The 5580-nt window shown below is 40.2% G+C and overlaps 1 long non-coding RNA gene across 1 annotated transcript; it reads left to right on the top strand.

Annotated features, from left to right (window-relative positions):
* Positions 1-809: 809 nt before the first annotated feature.
* On the top strand, positions 810-4677 carry LOC136286104 (uncharacterized). Its single transcript, XR_010719759.1, has 3 exons — positions 810-997; positions 2493-2554; positions 2841-4677. It is a non-coding gene; the product is annotated as an uncharacterized lncRNA (long non-coding RNA).
* The last annotated feature ends 903 nt before the right edge of the window (positions 4678-5580 follow it).

Here is a 5580-nt window from a genome sequence, read left to right as displayed (position 1 = left end):
TCCATAAAAAATACCTACCTAGAAAATAACTAGGAGTCAAGTATTTATTTTTCGTATTTTCCTTGTCTTTTCCCTTGATTGGAAGGAGGCATAAATGACAGAAAGTAATATTAGAAATTTAAATACAACATCAGTTAATTTAAGTGGCTCAACAGCTTTTTTTTTTTTTCCCTTTTCTCAAGGAACTTCTGTCTGTAGATAACGAACTTATGGACACTAATCCAAGTGGATCCCAGCTTGGCTTATCCAGGACACTACAACAGCCTGCATAAAATCTTCACAATTCTTTTTTATTTAACCTACCTCTTTCTCTAAGGATTTAGATAGATATAGATTTTTGGGGTCTTTTTTTCTTTTGGGGGTGAGGGAAAAGAGTGGGTTTTAGTGAGTTTTCTGTTACATATCTGTATTGGTTTGGCACAGCCTGGTTTTGGGTAGCAGATATCACAAAGAGGCCTCCTGTGTGAAGCTGCTGGAAGCTCCCACTATGTCCAGCAGAGCCAATCTCTGATGGCTCTGAAGGTGGACATGAGGCTGGTAACACCTCTGTGATGACATATGTAAGAAGAAAATCAAAATAAAGTCACAGGGGTTTGCTTCTAGTCAGAGAAGAGGAGGAGGTGAGTATGTGAGGGAAACAACATGGAGACACCAAGGTCAGTGGAGAAGGAGGGCAGGAGGAGCTCCAGGTGCCAGAGCCGAGATTCCTCTGCAGGCTGTGGTGAGATCCTGGTGAAGCAGCTGTGACCTTGCAGCCCTTGGGGATCCATGGGGGATGCAGAGATCCACCCACAGCCCATGGAGGAGGTGCCCATGCCAGAGTGGGCGGATGCCTGGAGGAGGCTGAGATCCTGTGGGAGACTTGATGGAGAGAGGGGGCTCTGCTTCTCTGCTGGAGCAGCCTGTCCTTGGAGCACTGCACCCCTTGGCAAGAGGGCTACGTTGCAGCAGTTTTGGGAGGGCTGTGTGCCCGTGGGAAGGACACACCCTGCAGCAGGTGAGGTTTGGCTGCTGCTTGTGGAAGTAGACCCACGCCAGGGAAGTTCATGGAGAGCTGTGTCCCCTGGGAGGGACCCACAGCCTCACAGAGGACGGACTCCTCTTCTGGAGCAGGGGAAGAGAATCTCACTGATGAACTGACCAAAACCTCCCTGCCCTGTCTCCCTGTGCTGTTGGTGGGAAGGAGGGAGGGACTGGGGGAGAGAACGTGTTTTAAGGGCTTATTTTACTTCTCATTATCCTCCTCTGATTCTGCTAGTAATAAATTTCACTTTGTAACTAATGTTGAGCCTCTTTTGCTCTTGAAATATTTCTCCCGGTCCTTTACCTCACTCATGAAGCCTTTGTTAACTCTCTTTTTCCTTTTCCCTCCCTTGCCCAGCTGAAGCAGGGGAGGGTGAGTGAGCAACTCTCCTGGGGCCCTGGTGTTGGGCCAGTGTCAAACCACAACAGTATCCAAAGCTTTTTTGCTTTGCTTTTTTTGCTTTTTTGCTTTTCCGCTTTTCCAAAGCAGATAGTAGAAAAAAACTTTTGATGCTGTAAATGAATTTTAGTCTGACAGGAAAGCCTCAGATCACACTACACAAGACTCTGAGGCTGCTTCTCCTTTTTCAGCTGTGTGTAAATACACATGGGAGTCTCCAAACCTGTGGAACAAATGCCCACAGTACATACAAAATTACTGCTTGCAGGCCAGAAATAACATTTGAAACCACAATGTTGGTTTTTGTTGATTCTACAGCACTGAGCTCACTGCAGATCTCTCTCATTGTAATTAAATCAGTGAAAGTTGCCTGCATTGAATTTCAGTCCATTTAAGATGAGACTGAAAGTGACATCAAATATACACTGCTAGACAGGCTGGAACATATAATTTTTTTCTTCCACCCTTTGCTTTAAGTATCCTAAAAATCCATTCTTTTCCCACTGTGAAGTGGTATTAAATGTGGGAGACTTTTAAATTTTTTTTGAGGTTTAATAGCCTTAAGGCCCACATCACCACCTGTTTTTATTTCATTTACGTACATGGGAAGGTTCAGTGGGAGAGAAAAGGTAAAAGCTCTGATGCAGGGCAGGAAGATCTGCCTTCCTCTGCAGCATCACCTTGCAAAGCTGCACAGGTGCTGGGCTTTCCATGATACCTCAGCATGGACACAATGTGTGGTGTGGACACACAGCTCAGATTCCTGAGCTCCCAGCAGTGCTGTTCTGCCTGCATGTGTCATTCCATTTCAGTGACTGCTAAGAACAGCACACATTTTGTGCTGCAAGGCACTTGGGGTCAGACATTAAGGTCTGCTGAAATAAAGGATATTTGTCAGATTGTCTTCATAATAGGAAATGGACATAATTCAAGTGTTATAAATGGCAAAACTTAACGATTTGGAAAAGGGTAAAGGAAAGGAAGTGGTAGAAGGGAAAGAAGTTAAATACTAGATCACTAGATCCAATTCATAGACTGAATATCCTTCATACTTCTTGTTCATCTGTAGAGTTACTCTGTCAAGTCTAAGTGAAGAATTTATGTACATCAGGAGGCACCAGATAAATGCAGGTAAGAATTACCTGTAATTGTTCCTTCCAAATATGCTTATAAAGTCTGCTGTTTAAATTTCTTCAATTATCTATGTCATGACTGTAAAAATATCTAATGGAGTATGAAATCCCTATTTTCACATTCTATTTCTGATGACATCCCTCAGGAAGACACAATTTTCCTTTGCTCTTCTAAGACTAAAACTTGTCTGCAATAATGCCTTTATAGCATTAACAATGTAATTTTGTCAAATGTAACTATATCATACTGTGAAGTGTTCTGAAAAAATGCAACTTTTTTCTAGATGTTATTTTAACAGAAGACTCATGAGTGTCAAAGAATGGAGCCTATAGAAAAGAAGAGGTTCTTCATGTTCTGTAACCTTATGTGCATGAAAATCCCTGAGCACATGGACAGTCCTTGAGAGAGTCCAGAAGAAACAAAGTATGCCATGGAGTCCTGCTAAGGTCATTGAGCTGGAATGAACTAGTACAAGTTCATAACAGTGTTAGTTGATCTCTGCTGCTGTGGAAAACACTGGAATAAAGTTGGAAATCTGAAACTGTGGGGAACTCAGCTTATGCAGTGCTATGGTCATTGCTATTGGAAAAGATCAACAAGAATACTTGAAGTGTCCAAGGAAAAGAAAGCATTATTTTATTTTTTTCTTTTCTCCTGCTCCAAAGTACTGTAATAAGAAAATTTATACATTAGCCAGCCTTTTTAGAAAGCATTAAAATCAGCAGTAGATACCCCTTTCAACAGAACACAGACCAGGATGCACTGGACTTAAGATGCAGGGAAGATTTTTCTAATTTTTGGAAAAAACACTGAATATGGAATAAGTCAAAACCATCTAAAAGTACGAGGTAGGAAAGCAAAACTAAAACATTATGTTCTACAGTATGGCTGTTGGTAAGAGCACAGACAGAAGCAGTCTAAGTATCTCCCTCCTCATCCAAGCACATAACTGAATCTGCCACCCATCTCCAGCTGAAAGGCCCAAGTGCAAAGTGAACATTTGATCCTTTGACCCTTGAAGTTGAAGAATCACTAAGCAGAATGTGATCCTCCCTTATACTCTTCTACATCATTTCTGAAACACTCTTTGCCTTTACAAAACCAGTATAAGGGGTCACTTGAGGAACCAGGTGGTACTCTCATCTTCTGATTTCTTGGTTCACAGCACCAAGAATTTTGCTCTGAACTGAATCATGGGAAGGTAGTTTTTTACTTTATTTTATCTTTGTTTCAGCTGGAAGTTGAGATTTCAGCTTCTGGCAAGAAGTTCTGTTTACTGTTCTCATCATTGAGTTCTGTATCAACTCACTTTTAATACATTTAATACATTGGTTGGACCTGTGTTAATTCTCTCTTTTCCTGCCCTCGGCTATATAATAGGAATAAAGTAGGTGAAATGGCAGAAAGAACCTAAAAGGAGGGAAAAGGAGATAGAGGAGAAAGGTAGAGGAGATAGTATGTGTGCCTATGCATGAGGGAGGGGGTGGAAAAAGGGTAAGAAAAGAAAAGGAAAATCTCACACTCCTCTGTTCCCCATCGTGTCTTAGTGCTGCCTTGATACAGGCTTTTAGTCACTCAACTCATTCCTCAAAGCTGTAGGGAAATAAATTCCTTTCACGAGATCAGCAACATTTTTTTTCTGTTTAAACATCATTTGGGGAGACAGACAGAATGACTGCTCTTATCTGCCTTTCTTCTGTGCTTCATCTCAGTTGTAGTCTCTTTAAACATGTCTGCAAGCAAAACACATCACGTTACATTTCCAGAGGGTCTTGTGTCACTGTAGTAATGCATGCCATCCTGTTAAGGCCTTCACTTTAAAGAACACAGAACTGAAGGCAATCTGAGCTGTATTCCTGGGGTGGCTACAAAGATTGAAATACTGAAGATTACTGAAAGCAATGAAACAAAATGACTACAAGCTGGCTGAGCAGAAGAGATGTATGAATAAAACGTGCCAGATCTACTTTGCATGCTCTGTAGCCATTTACACATTTCAAAATGGGGCACAGTCATTTCTATTCAGGCATAATAACGTTTGGACAGTCTGGCCTCCTGAACTCTGTTCAAAAGCAGATACTCACCATCTGCCCAATTAGAGACATTATTATCCTGTTACATGCCAGGAACTTCAGATTCTATAGACCTATTCTGTAGATCTACTTGCTGTATATGTCTTAAAGTTCCTATAGAACAAAGGAAATAAAATGTATTGCAAGTTGAGCCATTTGACCATATTTCACTCATTATATATCTGGTTTAGATGGAAGTAATATGATTTTAGATATACTCTTTTCTTTCTCTTGATCATTAAATGATTTAAGAGGTTTTTGCACCAACAGTGTCATTGATATTTGACCAGATCTGTTGTCACATTGACAGAATTAGCCAATATTCATGTTAAAAACAAGTGATTAATCAAATGTCAGCACAAAGCTTAACAGATTCTTCATAAAAATTCCTCAGCCTGAAATATCTTATGTAAATTAGTTAGTGAGTACTTTTAAAGAAAAAGCACTTTTGCATGTGCAGTATTGATTCATATCTTAAAGCAGAGATGTGAAAGAGCCCTAACATTTAGCAGAAAAAGAGTATGGTAGTTTAACCATATTTAGAAATGAGGAATTTCTAGGGGAAAAAAAATTAAGAAAATAGAGGTCAATAATATTGTCTCTATTTTTTTTTTTTTTTTTTTAAGTTCAGTATTCAGGCTAAATGTGTTCAGGAGTTTGTATCTCACTCTTTGATAAATAAGAAGTGTTAAGGATACAAAAGAGCCTCGGACATCAGGCATTTTGCAACCTGAAGAATTGTGCACATATTAGCATTGATTCTCAGTTTTCTCTGACAAAGTAAAGCCTGTGGCTCTGCATATGTTTGTAGTTATGGGAGTTTGATTCATGTTTCTTAGCCATACTAGATTTGAAAATGGTGGGTAAAACTTCTTTCTTGTTTTGTTTCGCTTGAGGCTTTAGAAATGGCAATGGCACCAGTTTCTCTATGCTGGTTCGCACCTGAATCAC

This window comes from Chamaea fasciata, unplaced genomic scaffold, assembly GCF_029207755.1.
Source record: "Chamaea fasciata isolate MVZ Bird 193981 ecotype frontalis unplaced genomic scaffold, bChaFas1.0.hap1 SCAF_2, whole genome shotgun sequence".
In the NCBI taxonomy this organism is placed as follows: Eukaryota; Metazoa; Chordata; class Aves; order Passeriformes; family Sylviidae; genus Chamaea; species Chamaea fasciata.
The sequence above is the reverse complement of the archived record's forward strand: the minus strand, read 5'-3'. Positions and strand labels throughout refer to the sequence as shown.